We start from the raw sequence: 22,976 nt of genomic DNA on the forward strand, positions 1-22,976 counted from the left end.
TGAAAGTGGCTTGGTTTTGGAAACACGTTTCTCCTATATTAATATGTTATTTATAGGTAGTGGTATGGAGTTCACAAGTTGTTTCAGATTTGCTCTCATCTGCATCTCACACAGCAAGTACGAAATGTGTACATGATTCCTACTTTACAAACAAATAAACAGACCAAAAAAAAAAAAACACCAAAAAACCAGACTTGGTAACATTCACCCAACTAGCTATTGACAAAGCTGGAATTAAAGCCTGTGTTATCTGCTTTTCTTTTGTGATATTTCCACAAGCAATTTTCTAGGTAATACAAAGTGAAGAGCATTATTTATTTATTTTTATCATGACCTGGAATTCATTTTATCTCATTAAATAAACAGCTGTACTGGGAGCAGCACTTGAGGCTGTTTAAGTGTGCCGTTGGTTCCCTGCGTGTCGGTAGCTACTTGACGTGCCTTTGTGTCTCTGCCCACGGGCATCCCACACGGATTCATCTGTGCCCTCTTCAAATATGCTCCCAACGTTAAAGAGGAGGGATTCTTTGTATTAGTAATTATTTATGAATTGGTGCATTTTTCATCATTCTCAATTGGTGGGAAGTGCTTTAGCACCTTAGAGAATGTTCTCGAGGTTTCTGGGTTTTAACTCATCTGACTTACTACTAAGTTCAAACATTTCTTAGCTGTCTCTTTTGTTGATCATACTTAGAGTTTTAAAATTAATAATTTGATAGGACTGACCAAAAGCCATTACTTATTCACACTAGAAGGATTGAATTATTAATTTTGGGGGGAGGGACATTTATTGCCATCAGATAGAGGTAGGAGTCAGTCCTCTAAGAAGGACAACCTTGTATCTGGGTTCATTTATTTTGAAACCTTTCCATCAGGTAATTCTGTACTCTTGGGCAATTTACTCTACCTCTCTGTACATATATTTCTTTATTAGATGTATGGAGGGAATTACCACACAATACTTAATAATGCATAAGCAATGTGTTTAATTTTATTTTCACTTCTATGGAAAAGGTATCATATAATCTCAATATAATCCTATGGTTAATATTTTTTCTAAGTCAAGGTCAAAAAGAATCTTATAGGTGATCCCATGAGTGGCCATTCCATGTGATGTAACAGTGTTGATGCCAAACACTTCTGGTGTCAATCTCCTTGTACCTGTGCTAGAGAATCTGTTGAAATAATACCATTTTCTGAAAAAACCATCAATTAGGATTCAAGGTTAAATATACCATTCATTGGAGAAAATTGGAGCCTCAAGATTTAAGTAAAATTGAGGTTTAATTTTTAAAACTTCCTTAAAGGATGTGTGCAAAATTTATTAGTACAGAATTAAAAAGATCTTGATATGACTTCCATCCCCAGGAATGATGTAACAGGACACAGCAGGCAAGTGTGTATCGGGATTAAAAAAAGCCTTAAAAAATAATTTTTTTTTTTTTTTGTGGAAAATATCAGAGAGTTGTGGGGGCACAGGGATTAGAGGAACAAAAATTCCAGGAAGGAGAAGTGAGGTAGCGATCTCCAGCTTTTTTTTTCTTTTAAATTTGAGGGAGGGGCATGTCCTGATTCTGGGTGTGACCTGGGAACTTACACAGACACAGTTCTATTTTGGGGGAGAGAGTAACCAGCAGCCTTTCCTGGTCATGCAGGGACTGCAGTAGCAATAACTATGGCAGAGATTTTTCCCATGGAAATTTGCACTGATCTGGACATATAATGGCAGCTAGGGGCTTTGGTCAAAATGTTGTGGGAGGCAGAACAAAATGCCCTGTTGTATTGAGGTGCATAGGGAATGCAGAAAACACAAAGCTGATCTTGCCAGCAGGATTTTGGGGGGCAACTTTTGACACTCTTAGAGGTGGGAGGTGGAGGGCTGGACTGGAAACTCCAAAGGCAGAGACAGGTCTCTCAAAGAGCATTCTTGGGCTGAGGAAACAGAGACCCCTCAGGCTAGCAAGGGATACTTACCAGTTTCACTGAGCATGCTGATTCCTAGAGAAGGACTGCTATCACTGCAGTTCTACTTAAAGAACACCGTAACATATTTGATTGCATGTGTATAGTGAGACTCATTTTATAGAGCACTTCCACACACTTTATTTCCTTTGTTTGAGCCCTTCTAACCTTGTGTGATATGTAGTTCGGGGTAATTATGCTGACTCTGTACATGAGGAACCTGGGGGTTCAGACCATTTGAGAGGGAAGCTCAGGCTAGAATCCAGGTGCTCTGACTGCTCATCCAGCATTCAGGCATCATATACATCTAGGCAACTATTTTAACTGGTTACTCAGGAACTCTTAGCTGTACTTTAAATTTCATTGTGCACATGGACCATTTTTGAGCAACTAGTATTTACAGAAGTTGGCCCCTCACTGGCAGTTACAACAAACACACTGATCAGAGCCACTGGGATCAATATTATTCTCCCTTGGAACTTGGATTAAATAAATTTAATTGGTATTGAAGATGAGAGGGTAGAAAGCATGGGGGCATGAATTTTGGTTTCAGGATACTAATTACAGCCAGGGTTTCACAGTGAATTATTTATATTTCTGTCACCCGAGGACTTCCAGAGGGCAACTGGGTTAATTCACATACTGTAATTCTCCATTTCTAATAAACTGTGGAGAGTTCTTAATTGGTAATTAGAAAATGATTATACCTTGTCGGTAAAAACTGCATTTCTTTGACTATATTGATGTGATTATGCAATTACATTTCAAATTAGCTTGAATAATGTTCAACACAAGAATTCTAATTCTGGTCTGATCTGCCAGGTAACTTGGCCATGGGCAGATTTAGGGGTGTCCTTAAGTGCAAGCACACCATGCCTGGTTTTGAAGTGGTTTCTCAACTTGTTTTAGTGTTCTTTGCAACAACATGGGGTGGCAACAGGGTTTCATTTCACCGTTCAGTGTTAATTTTGTACATAATTCCTTTTTAATTATGACTTGAGTCAAGTCTTCAATTTTTATGGAAACCGAATGGCTCTTGTACTTCAACATTATTTTCTTTTACTTAATCAGAACATACTGTAGTTAATCAAGAAATACCTCTAATGTACATTTAAAATGATCAGACCAAGAAGGAGAATTTAATAATAATCATAGTAATAATAAATTGGCTATTCCAAATTGTAGCAATTATATTTGTATATATATGTCTCTGGAGAGTTGATAAAGAACGGGGATCTGATAGAGTTCAAGTGATACTTTTGAGACTCAAAGGATGAGAATCCAAATGGGGACACTGGGATAGTAAGTTTAACCTGATATTTATTGCCCAGGTTAAACTGGGATATGAGAAAACCCTAATCATGGTCATGTCTATGTATGCGTGATGTTTGGTATTGTGCTACATACATGTAATTGTACCTAAATGAAAAAACAGCGTAAATGCATTGCTGTATATGCATTCACTTCAGTGGCGACTCTGTGCCAGGCCCTCTAAGAAATGGATATACTGAGAGTAATAAGACTCAGTCCCAGGGCTTGCAGAAACATTATCTTTTGAACATTCTGAGGGAAAGGTATGGATGACGGAAGTGGAAGTGTGTGTATGTGTGTTTGGAGGGGGTGGTAGTGGTTAGTGTATTTCTCCAGCCAACTCTACTACATTCCTGCCTCAGGCTGATGCTGAACACCTCACACTGGTGTTTGAATTAATTTATTTCTAACACTGTAGGGGCCTATCAAGAATATGGGGCTTCCCAGGTGGTAAAGAACCCGCATGCCAATGCAGGAGACTTAAGAGACACAGGTTTGATTCCTGGGTTGGGAAGATCCCCTGGAGGAGGGCATGGCAACCCACTCCAGTATTCTTGCCTGAAGAATCCCATGGACAGAGGAGCCTGGTGGGCTATAGTCCACAGGGTCACAAAGAGTCAGACACGAATGAAGTGACTGAACACAAACACGCACACCTCAAGAATATGCTTCTAGCTTTCAAAAGGATGGACTGAGCATGTGTGATTCACTTAAAGCTTCACTGTCCACTGTGGTAGCCACATGTGGCTCTTTAAATTAGTGAAAATTAAATTAGATTAAGATTTAGTTTTTCAGACTAGTCACGTCTCAAATGCTCAGTAGCAGAATGTGGCTCAGTTCAGTTCAGTCCCTCAGTCGTGTTTGACTCTTTGCGACCCCATGAATTGCAGCACGCCAGGCCTCCCTGTCCATCACCAACTCCCGGAGCTTACTCAAACTCACGTCCATCGAGTTGGTGATGCCATCCAACCATCTCATCCTCTATTGTCCCCTTCTCCTCCTGCCTTCAATATTTCCCAGCATCGGGTATTTTCCAGTGAGTCAGCTCTTCTCATCAGGTGGCCAAAGTATTGGAGTTTCAGCTTCAGCATCAGTCCTTCCAATGAATATTCAGGACTGATTTCCTTTAGGATGGACTGGTTGGATCTCCTTGCAGCCTAAGGGACTCTCAAGAGTCTTCTCCAACACCACAGTTCAAAAGCATCAATTCTTCAGTGCTCAGCCTTCTTTATGGTCCAACTCTCACATCCATATATGACCACTGGAAAAACAATAGCTTTGACTAGATGGACCTTTGTTGGCAAAGTAATGTCTCTGCTTTTTAATATGCTGTCTAGCTTGGTCATAGGCTGCTGCTGCTGCTGCTGCTAAGTCACTTCAGTCGTGTCCGACTTTGTGCGACCCCATAGACAACAGCCCACAAGGCTCCCCCATCCCTGGGATTCTCCAGGCAAGAACACTGGAGTGGGTTGCCATTTCCTTCACCAATGCATGAAAGTGAAAAGTGAAAGTGAAGTTGCTCAGTTGTGTCCGACTCTTCGCGACCCCATGGACTGCAGCCCACCAGAATACTGGAGTGGGGTGCCATTGCCTTCTCTGAAAGCACCTCTACCATTGTTTATTGCAGATTTTCTTCTTTCATTTTCTTAAAAATTAGTAACATTGGAACTCAAGAAGATGACTGAAGGTTATAAAAAGTATACCTGAGAGTAACTTTCAAATGACGTATGTAGGCAGACCCAGAAAATTTATAAGAACATTTGAGCAACATAATAATTAATGGATTATAAACCACACAAGATAACATCTGCAAAGACACAGCAAATTATGGTTTATGTGGGCTTTTGAAATTAGTGTTAGAGAAATATAATCACGTACAATTACCCTTTCAGACTCTGATGTCAACTTCTATATTCAATGTACTAAGAAGGCAAAATAAAACCTGGCTGTATTTGAAGAGATAGTTGGTTTGATCCTGCGGTGAGAAGAGATTATGGTCCCAGAATAGGCTGTGGTCTAGAGGATTTACCTAGGATTTCAGGGCATTAGTGCAGAAAGCTAGGGTTAAACAGTAGAATGAGTGACTTAGGTAAGGTTGAGCTACTTCCTATTTCTCAAGGGCATTCTGTGGAGAATCAAGAGTGGAATTGGACTGAGGGTTGTTTGTAAGATGGCATGAGAAGGGAACAGGATTTGATATGCCGGCCATTTCCTTCCAACCTCCATGTGTGATCAATATACTTTTGATTTAAAAACCATTGCCATCTCTTCTCAAAGCCAACTTATCTGCAATATCGATTTCCCAGGTATTCTCAGCTTGGTTTCCTGAGACTATGTCTTCTGTGAGTAGCTTTGAAGTTTCTCCTTCTGCTGAGGAAAGTGAGGACTTCCGTGCCCTTAAATGCAATGAGACTTCTTTAGTCTACACTCCCTCCGTGTTCAGGGGACAGCCCGGCACTATTTCCTCATCTTTGAACCAGTCTCTCCCGTTGGCATCCATGGCATCACACCAGCTTGACAATTTCTTATTTCATTCTAGCTCTGCAGCCATCATCTTGACTGGAGGCTCCAATATTGGGCTACTGCCTACTCCCCGCTCCCTCTAGTCACTCTTAGTATAAATTTTTTCTTAACATTTTCCACTGAGAGTATCTGGTGACTTACTATTGCATTTAGAACAAGATCTACATCCCATAACCTCATCATCTGGCTTCTCTCCAACTCTCCAGACTCAACCTTCTGGTTGTCATTCATTCTTCTATCCTTTTACTTATTAATTCTTTCATGCGTGTAGCCATTATAAGAGGGCATAATGCTCTGGGATCTGAGTGAAAAATGCAGGCTTAAATTATTGCCTTCTTGGAGTTTATATTCTCTCAATATTCAAGGGTGATCTGGTGTTGAGAGACAAGGAATAAAATAGATGAAAAGGGGGAATTATAATGCGTTAAATGATGATAAAGGTAAAGGAGAAAAAAGCAGGGAAGGGTGTGTGGATGAAAGGTTGAAAACCGAAAGACAGTGGTGAAGGGAGTTTCCCTGAAGAGCTGGCATTCAAGTGCAGACCTCAGAGGGAGAAAACTATGCAGGGATCTGGGTGAAGAAACCCGAGGTGTAGAGAAAAGGAAGCACCATAGCCCAAGTGCACATGGAATATTCCAGGAACCACAAGGAGGTCAGATATGAGTATCGCAGGTACAGGAGTGAGAAACGAGGCAGAGGGGACTTTGTAGGCCATTTTAAGAGCCTTTGATTTCATTTGCAGTGAGATGAGAAGCAGTTAGAAGGCTCTGAGCAGGGGGTGATGTTTCTTTCCTATATTGATTTTTTGTGTGACACCTGTGTGTGGGACACTGTGTCAGGCACTGTGCCAGGTTCCAGGCTTTGTGGCTGACTTTTCATTTTACTATTTCCAAATCATTTATTAAATTGACTTCTTCATGTAATTAATGATTAAAGACTTTTGAAATTAAGCCATCTTTGATTTCATATTAATTATTTAATATATATTTAAAAATTGTTTACAGTTAAGAGTAGTGTCTTTTGACTATTTTTACAGTATACTGCAAATAGAGGTTGTTTTTGTTGTTCATTTGCTAAGTTGTGCCCAACTCTTTGCAACCCCTTTGCAAAACCTCTTTGCAATGGAGTGTAGCACGCCAAGCTTCCCTGTCTTTCACTATCTCCTGGAGTTTGCTCAAACTCAGGTCCACTGAGTCAATGATGCTATCTAACTACCTCATCCTCTGTTGACCCCTTCTCCTCCTGCTTTCTATATTTCCCAGCATCAGGGTCTTTTCCAATGAGTTGGCTTTTCTCGTGGTGGCCAAAGTACTGGTAAATGGGGAAATTTACCCAAGCTCAAAAAATACATCAGCTGTCTCTCTCCCCATTCATTACCACCAAAAACATATCAATCATTGAGGAAAGTGCAACTCATTACATTGACAGAGAGGGACTCTTGTAGGAACTTTTTACGTGAAATGCCTAGAAAAAATGAAAATAAGACCAACTCCATTCAAAATTAGTGGAAGAAGAAAACAGAAATTGAGAATCAACACATCTCAGTTGACAAAAATTGCCAGCAAAAATCTCCTCTGAAGCAGAATAAAACTGTGCCATAGCACCCCAAAATAGCATGGAGAATTTTAAAAGAAAACACTTAAAGTGGGATATTCAAATATTAAGAACAAAAATGGACAAAAACAAGAAGTGTCCATTAGAGTTGGCTCAGATAATGTCAGAAATGGCTAATAAATTAAAATGGTCCCAAGGGAGAATAGATTTGAATGAAAAATTTGAAAGAAAGCATTAAAGAAAGTCAGAAAAAGCAATAATTAAAATTAAATGAAAGAAATAATTGGGTCAGAGAAAAGAGTAACTGAAATGAAAGAAATTTCTTATATATTTTCTACGAACAAATCATCCATTTATTACTTATGTCTGTGTGCCAAAGCCTTTGACTGTGTGGATCACAATAAACTGTGGAAAATTCTGAAAGAGATGGGAATACCAGACCACCTGACCTGCCTCTTGAGAAACCTGTATGCAGGTCAGGAAGCAACAGTTAGAACTGGATATGGAACAACAGACTGGTTCCAAATAGGAAAAGGAGTACGTCAAGGCTGTATATTGTCACCCTGCTTATTTAACTTCTATGCAGAGTACATCATGAGAAACACTGGGCTGGAAGAAGCACAAGTTGGAATCAAGATTGCCGGGAGAAATATCAGTAACTTCAGATATGCAGATGACACCACCGTTATGGCAGAAAGCGAAGAGGAACTAAAAAGCCTCTTGATGAAAGTGAAAGAGGAGAGTGAAAAAGTTGGCTTAAAGCTCAACATTCAGAAAATGAAGATCATGGCATCTAGTCCCATCACTTCATGGGAAATAGATGGGGAAACAGTGGAAACAGTGTCAGACTTTATTTTTTTGGGCTTCAAAATCACTGCAGATGGTGACTGCAGCCATGAAATTAAAAGACATTTACTCCTTGGAAGGAAAGTTATGACCAACCTAGATAGCATATTCAAAAGCAGAGACATTACTTTGCCAACAAAGGTCCCTCTAGTCAAGGCTATGGTTTTTCCTGTGGTCATGTATGGATGTGAGAGTTGGACTGTGAAGAAGGCTGAGTGCCGAAGAATTGATGCTTTTGAACTGTGGTGTTGGAGAAGACTCTTGAGAGTCCCTTGGACTGCAAGGAGATCCAACCAGTCCATTCTGAAGGAGATCAGCCCTGGGATTTCTTTGGAAGGAATGATGCTAAGGCTGAAACTCCAGTCCTTTGGCCACCTCATGCGAAGAGTTGACTTGTTGGAAAAGACTCTGATGCTGGGAGGGATTGGGGGCAGGAGGAGAAGGGGACGACAGAGGATAAGATGGCTGGATGGCATCACTGACTCGATGGATGTGAGTCTGAGTGAACTCCGGGAGTTGGTGATGGACAGGGAGGCCTGGCGTGCTGCGATTCATGGGGTTGCAGAGTTGGACACAACTGAGCGACTGAACTTGGTCAATATGTTATATACAATATATTTTTTGAATCATTTGAATGAAGGTTGTATGCAAAGATATTTACTTGCTAACCACAGTAGAGTTATCAAATTCAGGGAACTTAACATCAAACAATACTGCTGCCTATTCTATAGGTCATATTCCAAGTATATCAATTGTTCCATAATATCCTTCTTAAAGCTATTTTTATAATAAAGGATCCAGTTCAGGATCTCATATTACATATAATTGTCATGTCTCCGTAGTCTCTTTTGATCAAGAAGAGTTCCTCAGCCTTCTTTGGCCTTTCATGAAAATTACCGGCCAGATATTTTCTAGAATATTCCTCAGTTTGGGTGTCTTTGATGTTTCCTCGTGAATGGATTGAGGTTTGGGATTGAATACCACATAAGTGTATGTGTCCTCATGCAATTACATCTGCATCTTTTTGTTGATGTTTTGCCTCTTTGTGATCCTCATTTTGATTACTTGGTTAGGTTGTTACCTATTTTTTCCACTATAAATTTATTTTATTTTGTAATTACCTAAAAAGTGTTGGAAGATACTCAAATGCTTTGTAAATGTCCTCATTTTTTCCCCCAAATCTTTCCCCCAATTTACCTTAAGCATCCAATCATGATTCTTGCCTGATGCTGAGGTGTTCCAGGCTCATCTGGTGGCTACCCCACAACTTTCACAAGAGAGAGGAGTGGCATTTAGAAACCGAGGCCTGGAATCCAGTCCTTCTGGGGTGTCACTGGCTTTGGGTCCTTCACTAGAAACAGGTGAAGGCATATTTTTCTGTTGCTTCTATTGCAGTCCATTCAATAGTGTCCTTTGACTTTGCTCGTTCAGTACCTGTTTCTTTTTTTTTTTTTTTCAGTACCTGTTTCTTACTTCTTCTGTAGCAAGAAACTGGACTCACAATAATATCTATGTATTTTCTCCTTTGTTCAGTCCTGCAATACACACAAAGTAGTTTTCATTTATCAACAGTGCCAAAGAGTTTTCCCGTGTGTTTGTGCCAATTGATACTCCTGCGATTCATGCCATCTCCAGTTGTTCACATCCTCACCAGAGCTTTAGGAATGCTAGTATTTTTTGTATTGTTTATTTCTAGCTCTTCCAGTTTGTGTACAGTGGTGTATCATTGTGGTTTTAATTTTCATTTGTATATTCTTGATGAAACCTAGACAGCATATTGAAAAGCAGAGATGTTACTTTGTCAACAAAGGTCTGTCTAGTCAAGGCTATGGTTTTTCCAGTAGTCATGTATGGATGTGAGAGTTGGACTATAAAGAAAGCTGAGCACAGAAGAATTGATACTTTTGAACTGTGGTGTTGGAGAAGACTCCTGAGAGTCCCTTGGACTGCAAGGAGATCCAACCAGTCCATTCTGAAGAAGATCAGACCTGGGATTTCTTTGGAAGGAATGATGCTAAAGCTGAAACTCCAGTACTTTGGCCACCTCATGCGAAGAGTTGACTCACTGGAAAAGACTCTGATGCTGGGAGGGATTGGGGGCAGGAGGAGAAGGGGATGACAGAGGATGAGGTGGCTGGATGGCACCACCGACTCGATGGATGTGAGTTTGAGTGAACTCTGGGAGTTGATGATGGACAGGGAGGCCTGGCATGTTGCAGTTCATGGGGTCCCAAAGAGTCAGACACGACTGAGCGACTGAACTGAACTGATGAGGTTTTAACCTATTCATTTGTTTATTTGCCTTTGGATATCTTATTTGGGGGGAGAGGGAGGTAAAGTGTATGTTAACTTTTTCTATTGCATTGTCTGTCTTTTTGTATAGCCTATATACACACACTGACATATAAACATTCTAGATAAGAGTAATTTGTGGCATATGTTTTTGAAAATAATTCCAAGCTCATCAGTATTTTTCCCCTATGTTTTTATCATGAAAGCTTTATCATTTTGCCTTTAGTCTTTAGATCTTTAAGACTTCTAGAACGCTTTTGTGTGTTGTATGAAGAGGGGTTGAGAATAATTTTTCCATGTTGAAATCCGAGTGATACATTTCCTTGTGTTGAAAGGACCTTTCTTTCTAGCACTTTATTGAAGTGTTCCCACATGTTTACCAATTATATAGCTATGCTTTTGAACTCTATTCCATTTAATTGGAATATTTTTCTATCTTTGTGTTATGCCACATTGTCTTAATTACTATAGTTTTATAAGTCTTTTAAAAAATTCTATTTTTAATTGGAAGATAGTTATTTTACAATACTGTGATGGTTTCTGCCATACACCCACATGAATCGGCCATAGGTATACACCTGTCCCCTCCCTCTTGATCATCCCTTCCTATAAGAAGTCTTTTTTTAATAGAAATTCTTTTTTAAAATTTATTTTTAATTGAAAGATAATTGCTTTACACTATTGCATTGCTTCCTGTCATTCATCAGCATGAATCAGCCATAGATGTACATATGTCCCCTTCTTCTTGAACCTTCCTCTCTATAACAAGTCTTAATACCTAGTAATGTGAATCCTTCAACTTTGTTTACTTTAAAAATTGTCTTCAGTATCTGTGGATTTTAAATTCACATACATATTTTAATATCAGTTTTCAATTTACACAATATAAAAATACAGCTGGGATTTTTTTTGGATTGTATTGAATGAACGTATCAGTTTAGAAATGATTATTATCTCTCTAATATATAAAATTCATAAACATTGTCCTATTTGTTTGGCTCTTTTACATTTTCTCTCAATAATGTCTTCAGTTTTCTGTGAAGTATTGTATACATTTTGTTAGGGTAATCTGTAAGTATTCTTTATGCTTTTATAACTATCATTTAAAAAACTCATTTTCTACTTCTTCCTGGTAGATAATAATGAGACTTTTTCATTCTGACTTTAATGAGCAATTTTTCTAGATTCACTTATTCATTTTAATAGTTTTTCTGTGGAATATGTTTGGATATGCCAGATAAACAACTGTACGGTCTGTGTCCAATCACAGGAATATTTACTTTTCCATTTTTATGCTTTGGTTGTTGTTTTACTTACCTCTGTGCGCAGCCAAGGACCTAGACTACAGTGGAGGAGACGAGGTGAGAGAGGGTTTTATCATATTCCTGATCATAGGAGGTGAGGTTTCAATATTTTGCTGTTAAACATGATGTTTGTTGTAGGTATTTTTGTAGATGAATCTCAATATCAAACTAATGTCAGATTCTTCTATTCATTCTATAATGAATTTTTTCAAGTGCTTTTTCTGACATCTTTCAAGAAGATCTTTCTTTTTTCTTTTCTTCTTGTAGTGTAGTGAATTGTTTGACTTTTCCCCTCCCTCCCTTTTTTCTTTTCCTTCTCCCTCCCTCTTCTTCCATCCTTCCTTCTTTTCCTCCCCACTCCTTTCTTTCTTTCTTTGGCCGTGGGAGCAATGTTGCATTCCTGGAATAAATTTCAACAGCTTGAAATGTATTACATTTTTAATATATTCATGGTTTATTGAAATCAATTTTGCAACTATGTTCATGATGGATACTAGACTTTTCTTGCAATGTTCTGTTCAGATTTTAATATGAAAGTTAGGTTGGCATCATTACATAAACTGGGGGCATATGCCCTCCTTATTTTGGATTAAAAAACCCTTCTGGCCTGTGTATCACACGAATTATCAAATGCCTAAAGGAAAAGGGCCCCAGAATGTTAAGGCCACTTCTCTGGGCTTCGTTTCTCTCCAGTAACACGTTCCTTGAGTTCTGGCTGCCTTGGTAGCTCTCTGATATCTGCAACTTGATGTTTTCTGTATTTTATTCATCTTTTAAAGATTTTCTTGGTGAGAGGTTCATTTTTGCTGCAGGCTGGCCCATCATGGTTCGAAGTGGAAGCCTCCCTCATTTTTAACCCCCATCTCCAGTTCTTGCCATTTTTCACAAGGGGCAGATAGATCAAGAATCTTTCAGCCTGGGTGTTACAAGTATTCATTAGAGACTTTTAGACTGCTGTCGGTGCTCACCTTCTCATGGTTGAATGCCTTAGGAATGAAGAAGAATATTTACCGAGACAAATGCTTCTGTCAGCTTGACAATGCTCTTTTCAAATGGAGTGCATCTCAAAGCCAGCTCTGTATGGTTCATTACCCAGTTGTTGCCCTACCCTCATCTTCAAAGATTTGCTTTAGATGATGCTAGTCTGCAGAAGTTTCTGTTTTCTGGTATATATAAGTTTTAGTTGTGTTAGAAGTTTTAGAAAAGTTAAGAAACATGTTCTTGGTTTCACTAATGAAGAATGCTTATTTAAATTTTGATTAGAATCTCTTATAAACATGCCCTGGAAGGATTTCTTTGGGTAAAACCTGGACAGATGTTAAATCAGGCAGAAAGGCACACATGCACACAACCTAATTCTAAAAGGTGAAATCAAAATTTTAGCAAATAATATTTTTACAGAGTGATGTCAGCAAGATGGTGTGAGTCCCGCATTTGTATTTCTGCTCAGCAATCATAATTTGCAGCCATCTTGGGCAAGAGTGTCTTAGTGGAGGATTTGGAATTGAGGTAGGAGACTGTTAAATACCACTGAAGCACAAAGACCAATGAGGGCTGTTTTGAGAAGGCAAACCCATGGCGCAGGCTGCTTAACTGCCAGCCATCATCCCAGCTAGACCCAGAAACAGCTCCTTTTTCTGCAAATATGATTACATCCTTCTTTGGCCTTGGCCCTGCCAGAAACACCATTTGTTACCTGATCTGCAGGAGTTGTGCCTGCCTGTGCCTCATGTATAGACTAATGGAACAGAATCAAGAGCCCAGAAATCAACCCACTTGTTGTTAAGTCACTAAGTTGTGTCCAACCCTTTTGCCAAACATACATAGTCAAGTCATAATTAACAGGGGAGCCAAGAATACTCTATGGAGGAAGAATAGTCTCTTCAATAAATTGTGTTGAGAAAACTGAATATTCACATGCAAAAAAATGAAATTGGACCCCCCATTTTACACCACTCACAAAATTAACTCAAAATAGATTAAGAACTAAAATGTAAGACATGAAAGCATAAAACCCCTAGGTGAAAGCATGGGAAAAAGCCCTTTGACACTGGTGTTGGCAACAATGTTTTGGATATGACATCAAAAATACAAGTAACAAAAATCAGCAGTGGGTCTACATCAAACTTCTGTACAGCAAAAGAAACAGTCAATAAAATGAAAAAGCAACCTATGGAATGGGAGAAAAATATTTGCAAATATCTATCCAGTAGGAGGTTAATATCCAAGAAATATAAGGTACTCATACAACTCACCAGGCTTCCCTGGTGGCTCAGAGGTTAAAGCATCTGCCTGCAATGTGGGAGACCTGGGTTCGATCCCTGGGTCGGGAAGATCCCCTGGAGAAGGAAATGGCAACCCACTCCAGTATTCTTGCCTGGAGAATCCCATGGATGGAGGAGCCTGGTGGGCTGCAGTCCATGGGGTCGCAGAGTCAGACACGACTGAGCAACTTCACATCACTTCATACAACTCAATAGTAAAAACCAAGTAACCTGATTAGAAAACAGGCAGAAGACCTGAATAGACATTTTTCCTAAGAAGACATACAAATGACAAATAGATATATGAAAAAGTGCTTATTACTATTCATCATGTAAATGCAAATCAAAACCATAGTGAGATATTACCTCAAAGATGTTAAACTAAGTTGCTTCAATCATGTCTGACTCTGTGACCCCATAGACAGCAGCCCACCAGGCTCTGCTATCCCTGGGATTCTCCAGGCAAGAACACTGGAATGGGTTGCCATTTCCTTCTCCAATGCATGAAAGTGAAAAGTGAAAGTGAAGTCCCTCAGTCGTGACTGACTCTTCGCGACCCCACGGACTGCAGCCTACCAGGCTCCTCCACCCATGGGATTTTCCAGGTAAGAGTACTGGAGTGGGGTGCCATTGCCTTCTCTGTCAAAGATGTTAAGATGGTTATAAAGACAAGAGATAACAAACACTGGTTGGAGTTTGGAGAATAGGAAATCCTCATACATGGTTGGTAGGAATGTAAATTGGTACAGTCATTATGGAAAACAGTACAGAAGTTCTTAAAAAAGTTAAAAATAAAACTACCATATGATCTAGCAATCCCACTTCTGGATATATGCCCAAAGGAAATGAAATCTGTATCTTAAAGAGGTATCTGTATCCTCATGTTCCTTCCAACATTATTCACAATAGCCAAGATATGGAAACTACCTACATTTCTGTCAGTGGATAAATGGATAAATAAAATGTATCTACAATGGAATGTTATTCAGCAATAAAATAAAGAATTCCTGACATTTGTGGTGACATGGATGAACCTGGAGGACATTATAAGTGGGATACACCAAACGCAGAAAGACAGACTGCCTGTTCTCACTTGTGTGCAATCTGAGAATGTGAACTCAGAGGACTCAGAGAGTAGAATGGTGGCTGACAGGGTCTGGGGGTGGGAGGGAATAGGAAGTTGTTGGTCAAAGGGTACAAATTTTTCAGTTTTAAGATGAATAAATTCTGGAATCTAACGTACAGCATGTTGACTACATTGGCAATATTGTATTGTATGCTTTAAGTTGCTAAGATGGTAGATCTTAAATGTTCATACCATGCACACACAAAGATAACTATGTGTGTAAATTAATGTGTGTTAACTTGATTATCATAATCATTTCACTATACATGTATATTAAGTCAGAATGTTTTACATCTTCAAAAAACCACATACTATTTAAATATATATATTTTTGTCAATCATATCTCAATAAACGAATAAGTTAATCGAATCTCAAGATTAAAAAATATATGTATTCGCAGGTAAAAATATTTTATTAGCTTTTAATGATAAAATTGCTTGGTAAAATAATATACATCTTTAGCAAATTTACTGTAAACAATAAAAATTACTCTCAATTGTATTATTGCTTTCAACATTAAACTTTTATCTTTTATGTTTGTGGCTCCTAAGATTCAGTGGCAGGAGTGGTAGTGGTCACCTGAATTCATTATACATGGAGTTTTTCTCACCTAAGATGGGATCAGATTATAGCTCGTGAATGAATTCATTCTTAGAAATAATTTTTTTGAGAAAGACATATGGTCTTTGTTCATGTGACTTTGTTGAAATAGGAGAAAACCTTAGTTCTTATTTCCTTGCTTTACAGATGAGGAATTGGAATAATTTATATTTAAGTGGTTTGTAAAAGGTAAGAGTGAATGAAAGAATCAGAATTTTGATATCTCTCAATCAGCTGTCTCTGTAGTATGATTCCTCTCCAAAAGACTAAACTTAGAAATACCCAGAACAGACATGGGTTGGAAGCCTGATTCTGGTAATTACTACCCAAATTTGTGATTTGCAAAAAGTAGCAAAAGGAAAATAATGAGGAAGGTGTATTATACTCAGCTACACTCCATTCAAGTATAAAGCCTAAAGCCAAACTGAGAGACTTTCAAGAAGTTTGGAATATTTTCCCTGTGAGCCTACCAATATATACCATGGCATATATTTACTGTAAATATATTTTGTATATTTATATGCATTTATATTATAAACATAAATATAAAATATATATTTACAGTAAGTCTACTGGACAATCTACTCAAGGATGTAGATCCTTTTATAAGAAATACAGGAGGAATGAATAATACCTTAAAATGCCTTCACAGAGATAAAATCAGCAAAATCTATGAGGTGCAAATGCTACAGGAAAAGCGACTTGTTATAGTCAACAAGTATGTTACCAACAGAAGAGGAGGAAAAAGAGAGGGAGGGGAAATGTAGATTAAAAAAGATATGTCAGTTAATAGCAATGTGTGGGTCTAATTTGGCTCCTTGTTGAAAAAGCACATGTAAAATTTGTGAGCCGATTGGAGAAATATGAATATTTGGATATTTGATGGTAAGTAATTATTATTAAAATGTCTTGACAATGGTAGTATGGTTCTTTTGAAATAGTGATGCTATGTTTTAAAAACTATATACTGAAATATTTACAGTATATATAGTCTGAAATATATTATTTACTGTATTGATATAGAAAATATATTATAAAGATATAAACGCATATAGATATATATTTACAGTAAATATATACCAAAATATTTACAATCAAATAATGTGATGTCTGGGGATTTGCTTCTGAATATTTTAAAGGAGGGGGAGATGGGTGGAGTAGAAACGAAACAAGATTAGTCAAGTGTTAATAGTTGTGGAAGCTGGTGATTATCTGGGAATCTCATTCATACCATTCTTTCTATTTTTATATTAAATTGGACATTTTTATACCAAAATTGTACCATAAACAGGGAGGACTTGTAGAGGTAGGAACATTTAACAGCGGAAAGCAGCGCCAGGTCTTCCCCGGTGGTATGGTGGATTGGAATCTCCTGCCAGCGTAGGGGACACAGATTGCATCCCTGGTCCAGGCTCACACCATGGAGCAACTAAGCCCGGGCACCGTAACTGCTGAGCCGTGCACCGCAGCTCCTGAAGCCTGTGTGCCTGGAATGTCTGCCCCACATCAAGAGAAGCCACTGCAGTGAGAAGCCAGCGCACCGCCATGAAGAGGAGCTCTGCTGTTGCAACTGGAGAAAGCCCATGTGTGGCAGCGAAGACCCAGCACAGCCAAACATAAATAAAGCAGTGACAGATGGTCATCCGATGGGGGGATTATGAAACTATAAAATGACAAAAATGTTACCAGCCTAATAACTAGACTTACACCTCTTAGCAGAAGCGCTAATACACACCAGTGGTTCCTGAGGACATTATTGTTATTACCTGAGGGTCTAATAATTAATCTTATAAGCAAAGACACTGAATCATGTAGCAAGTGGTAAATTATGTTTTGCATGGTCTGTTTCAGAAAGCAGTGCCTCAGTTAATACATTTTGCAAAGTTTTCATTAACATGTCACATTTGAGATGTCTCAGCATACAACATGATTTGACCCAGAGTCCCCACGCCACTTGGCATATGTCTGTGATGACATAGTGACCGTGGAGGTGCACAGCGAAGCTCTCCATCAGGAGGACCTGCGGCTGAGAGTGTGGTTGATGGACAGCACCAGCTGCCACCAGTCTGGTTACTCCACTGCCCTCATGCTGAGGCCAGGCTTCTCCTGGGCTGCTTTCAGTAAAGACCCGACATGATGGAGGCTACTAGTATTGGCATATGTTTGCTTAACACAAGATTCCTTTACCTCGCAACTTTTAATCAGCCATCAGTCTGGTGGAAATTTCTCAAAACTGCTGTGGACTAAGGCTTTTCCTACCTAACCTGCCTTCTCTCATTCTTTTCACAGGTGTTGTTCTGCACCGTGGAGTAAGGCTCTTCCTACCTAATCTGCCTTCCCTCTTTCTTTTCACAGGTGTTGTTCTGCACCGTGGACTAAGGCTCTTCCTACCTGCTTCTGCTCCATCCCTCTCTACCCATCACAGGCCTACCCATGACTTGGCTTCTGCTTCCAGGAAGAATAAACAAGATGGAGATGTACACTGGCAGGGTGGATTAAGGATAGCCCTACACGTGGCTACCTTGCATTGGGTCTCTCATTTTTCTACTTCAGGAACGCAGTAGGGAGCTAAATCAGCAGTGAATTATCAAGTCCTCAAAGAAGGTCTGATTCTTGATGAATCTGGCCCAGGAACACTGAAATCTGGCTTTGGACTTAAGCATGTGATTAACTCTCATCATGGCCTTCTCATATTTGGAATTTATCACTTTCTCATAGGAAGGTATTTTTTTTTCCTTGGGACACTAAAGTCCATCTTGAATGATATAATTCTTTAATACCTGTAAGTTTTATATCTTTAATTACTCAGTAGAGAAAAAAATAGTTCATAAACGGATAAATAAGTATCTATTTCTGGAATGAGGATGCTACTCGTCTCCAGTGTATTTTAGCAATATGGTTTTAACTGTTGTTCATCCCCATGCAGTTCATTTCACCCCTTTCAAGGCAGGCCTATCCCTCAATGGTGGTGATGAGATTTCATGGTCTTTTCAATTTTGGATTCTTAGTACACTTGGTCAGCTTTTATTAATTGTTTTGCTCAGCGCCGTATCTTTTCTTCCCTCTGTATTGCTTATCTTGAGCAGGGTTTGCACACAGGTGAGAGACAAGCTCTGTGCAGTTTGCTGCGTGTTCTACCGCTCCTTAATATATTCCAGCAGGACATCACTCTCTCTCTTTTTCTTTTCACTACGCAGTGCGGCTTGCAGGATCTTAGTTCCCTAACCAGGGATTGAGCCTGGGCCCACAGCAGTGGAAGTATGGAATCCTAACCGCTGGACTGTTAGTGAATTTCTCCAGCAGCACACCTCTTACCTTACCAGTCTGGGTCATGAAAGCATTTTAGTTTTCTTTCCTTAATGTTGGTCAGTGGTGCCAATGTAAAAATGAGGTGGGAATTGACTGTTCATTCATTCATTTATTCACAAGTTTCCTGAATGCTAACATATGCCAGGCTTGGAGCTCAGGACTGACGCCACAGTCTGGAGCAGACACATATTGAACAGTTTTAATCGCACACAAAGAAACTAATCCATACATGGGTTATGTAGGGAATAGTTCTTAAAATTTTTGTTTGCTCTGACATAGATACAGACTTCCATTTTAAAACACACGTTGGCTTTTGGTAGTTTTCATTGAGGCTTAAATCGGGAATGTGGGAAATGTAATTTCATCCATAAATGTATCCCTTAGTCTCTCATCTCTGATGGTTGAGTTTAAATGAGCTTCAGTTATTGCATGATAATGAGCCTTTTCTGGCTTTTCCTTACTCTCAAGCTATACTTTCTTATATATTTATTTGGCTGCGCTGTCTTAGTTTCGGCATGCGGGATCTAGTTCTGTGACCAGGGATTGAACTTGGGTCTCCTGGGTGGGGAGCACCGATTCTTAGCCACTGGACCACCAGGGAAGTCTCAACTTTTACTTTCTAATGACATATTTATCTGTTACTTTCCTGAAGGCCTTTTCACCAAGAGTGAGTATTCTTCATAGGCAGAATTGCCAGATATAGAGAAAAAATATAGTGTAAGTATATCTTATGAAACATTTGAGAGCTGCTTATATTAAAAATCTACTTGTTTTTCTAAGATTCAGCTTAATGGACCATCCTGTATGTAGCTGGTGCTTCTGTTTTTTTTTTTTTTTTTTTAAGAAGCTTAAAATACCTATTTATTCAAGCATTTTCATTCTTTATTGCTTTTTAAAAAAAGTTTTTAGTTGAAGGATAATTGCTTTGGTACTCCTATTCTCACAGAAAGAAAAAATGAAATTGAAATTGTGTTTTTCATAAGTGGTCAGAAAACAAGGAGACAGATATTCTAGCTGAGAATTTGGTGTTTCTAAAGGTTTCCTTTGTCCATGTTCTTGCTTACACTTTTGTGAGCTACTGTTCATGATAATATGTATTGACCAGACTCTGTTAACCTGTGGAAAAGTTTTGTTGATGTGAGAATTTAAATATATTCAATTCATAAGAATTCTTTTCTTTATTTGAATACTCCATTCATAGACCAAATCCAAAATTTTGTATAGTATTTGGTATATGTTATATGAGGATTAAATACATCATTGTCAGAAGTTACATTCAAACTCAAAGATTCAGATTTCTTGTCTGATTATCTGCAGAGGCCTTCTGTCCAAGTCCACAGATCAGTGTTCACTAGGAAAAAGTTCAGTGACATAGAAGAAAGGACACTGGGAATTGGGATATTTATGTCCTGATCTTGGCACTGCCCTGGGAAAGTGGCATCAATCTTGTGTTCTTTGTTTCTTAATCTGTTAAATGAGGCAATTGGACTACATCTGCATTTCTCAAGGTGCTCTAATAACTGTCTCTGTAACAGTGCTTCTGGGGTCAGTTCAGTTCAGTCGCTAAGTCATGTCCGACTCTTAGCGACGCCATGGACAGCAACACACCAGGCCTCCCTGTCCATCACCAACTCCTGGAGTTTACTCACATTTGTGTCCATTGAGTCAGTGATGCCATCCAACCATCTCATCCTCTGTCATCCCATTCTCCTCCCGCCTTCAGTCTTTCCCAACATCAGAGTCTTTTCCAACGAATCAGTTCTTCACATCAGGTGGCCAAAGTATTGGAGTTTCAGCTTCAGCATCAGTCCTTCCAATGAATATTCAGGACTGATCTCCTTTAGGATGGACTGGTTGGATCTCCTTGCAGTCCAAGGGACTCTCAAGAGTCTTCTCCAACACCACAGTTCAAAAGCATCAATACTTCGGTGCTCAGCTTTCTTTATGGTCCAACTCTCACATCCATACATGACCACTGGAAAAACTATAGCTTTGACTAGACAGACCTTTGTTGGCAAAGTAATGTCTTTGCTTTTTAATATGCTGTCTAGATTGGTCTTAACTTTTCTTCCAAGGAGCAAGCGTCTTTTAATTTCATGGCTGCAGTCACCATCTGCAGTGATCTTGGAGCCCAAAAAAATAAAGTCTGTCACTGTTTCCACCATTTCCCCATGTATTTCCCATGAACTCATGGGACCGAATGCCATGATCTTAGTTTTCTGAATGTTGAGTTTTAAGCCAGCTTTTTCACTCTCCTCTTTCACTTTCATCAAGAGGCTCTTTAGTTCTTTGCTTTCTGCCATAAGTGTGGTGTCATCTGCATATCTGAGGTTATTGATATTTCTCCTGGCAATCTTGATTCCAGATCGTGCTTCATCCAGCCTGGCATTTCACATGATGTACTCTGCATGTAAGTTAAATAAGCAGGGTGACAATATATGGCCTTCACGTACTCCTTTCCCTATTTGGAAAGTCAGGAAAGTTGTAAAAAAACTTTATACTCCATGGAGTATTCAAGCTAAAATAGTAAAGTTTATGTATATAATACCTGGGGTTTCCCTGGTGGCTCAGACAGTAAAGAACTTACCTGTGATGCAGGAGACCTGGGTTTGATCCCTGAGTTGGGAAGATCCCCTGGAGTAGGAAATGGCAACCCACTCCAGTATTCTTGCCTGGAGAATTCCATGGACTGAGGAGCCTGGCGTGCTACAGTCCATGGGGTTGCAAAGAGTCAGACATGATTGAGTAACTAACATATAATACCTATGTATGAATAGATCACATTATATATTATATGATATGTATAAAATTTAATATGATAAATATTAAAGTTTATATACTACTTATTATATGTTCTATTAATATTATAAAAATGTATGAAACATTTTTTTCTTTTAATATTATAAAAATGTATGAAACATTTTAGCAACAGTGAGGCTCTGAGGAGTATGCAGGGTTCAAAAAACAACAAACCACAGACCATGTAAAGTTTGCATTCTGCAAACTTTTTTACTACAAACCCTCTTCTGAGAAAGCTGTTCACATCGCATGGGCTACCTGGAGAACACTGGATTTGATGAGTGTAATAAATATCCTCTCCAGCTCTAACAGGCTATGGATATCCACAGAATGATCTGGCTTTGATGAAATGTATCTAGGGCTCATATTTCAGGAGGCTGAGCTGTTTGACTCAAACTGTGCAAACAGTGAGGAGACCTGCAATGTTCAGAGTGCACAGGGAATATAGGGAGGCTCGTGAGCCTCCTTTTGTTTTACTTATAAATGACATTGACAGCTGTCCAGCATCTTCTCTGACCGTGAGGAGATCTGCATCGATTCAGGTGTAAGCTGTCCTTTCCAATTTTATTTTGATTCTTTGATTTGATGAGGGTGTTGTCATGGGAAGTTCCGTGTTGAAACAGAGAGAGGACACAATTTAAGTTTTCCCAAGGAGTAGTGGCTCCCTGTTCTCAGTTTTCAACTCCTGTTCCGTTCTCCTTTGAGCTCTCTCTTTGTACCTTGTTGGGGCCTCAAATTTAAAATGTCACTTTTATTCCTACAATTTTGATTTTCTAGTTTAGGGTATTTTCTCAACTCATATTTCTGTCATGGAAGAGTTAAAAAAAACTGAGATCTTTATTTTGTGGTCAAAATCTTTCTCTCCCTTAGGTCTTCTGGCTCTTGGCAGAAAATCATCAATTTTTTAAGTCATTCATGTGGCTTCTGAGAAATGGGGGCTGCTGTGATTGATCTCTTGGCTTCAAAATAGAGTCTGCTTAGAACCTGGTAGAGACATGAGGAAGCCTGAGCTTCCAGATGGTCTTAACTGAATTCTCATGTGTTGAAGTCTCCTGAAACTCTTATGTGTTGAAGTCTTTAACTCT

At 39.0% G+C, this 22,976-nt stretch overlaps 1 long non-coding RNA gene across 1 annotated transcript in view; it reads left to right on the forward strand.

Annotated features, from left to right (window-relative positions):
* The window catches only part of LOC139177028 (uncharacterized), an 82,956-nt gene extending 59,986 nt beyond the window's left edge, over positions 1-22,970 (forward strand). Inside the window, exons 3-4 of the long non-coding RNA XR_011561404.1 lie at positions 14,478-14,661; positions 18,139-22,970. This is a non-coding gene — a long non-coding RNA (uncharacterized lncRNA). The remainder of the gene's footprint in view (positions 1-14,477; positions 14,662-18,138) is intronic.
* The last annotated feature ends 6 nt before the right edge of the window (positions 22,971-22,976 follow it).

This window comes from Bos indicus, chromosome 18 (genome assembly GCF_029378745.1).
Source record: "Bos indicus isolate NIAB-ARS_2022 breed Sahiwal x Tharparkar chromosome 18, NIAB-ARS_B.indTharparkar_mat_pri_1.0, whole genome shotgun sequence".
Taxonomy (NCBI): domain Eukaryota; kingdom Metazoa; phylum Chordata; class Mammalia; order Artiodactyla; family Bovidae; genus Bos; species Bos indicus.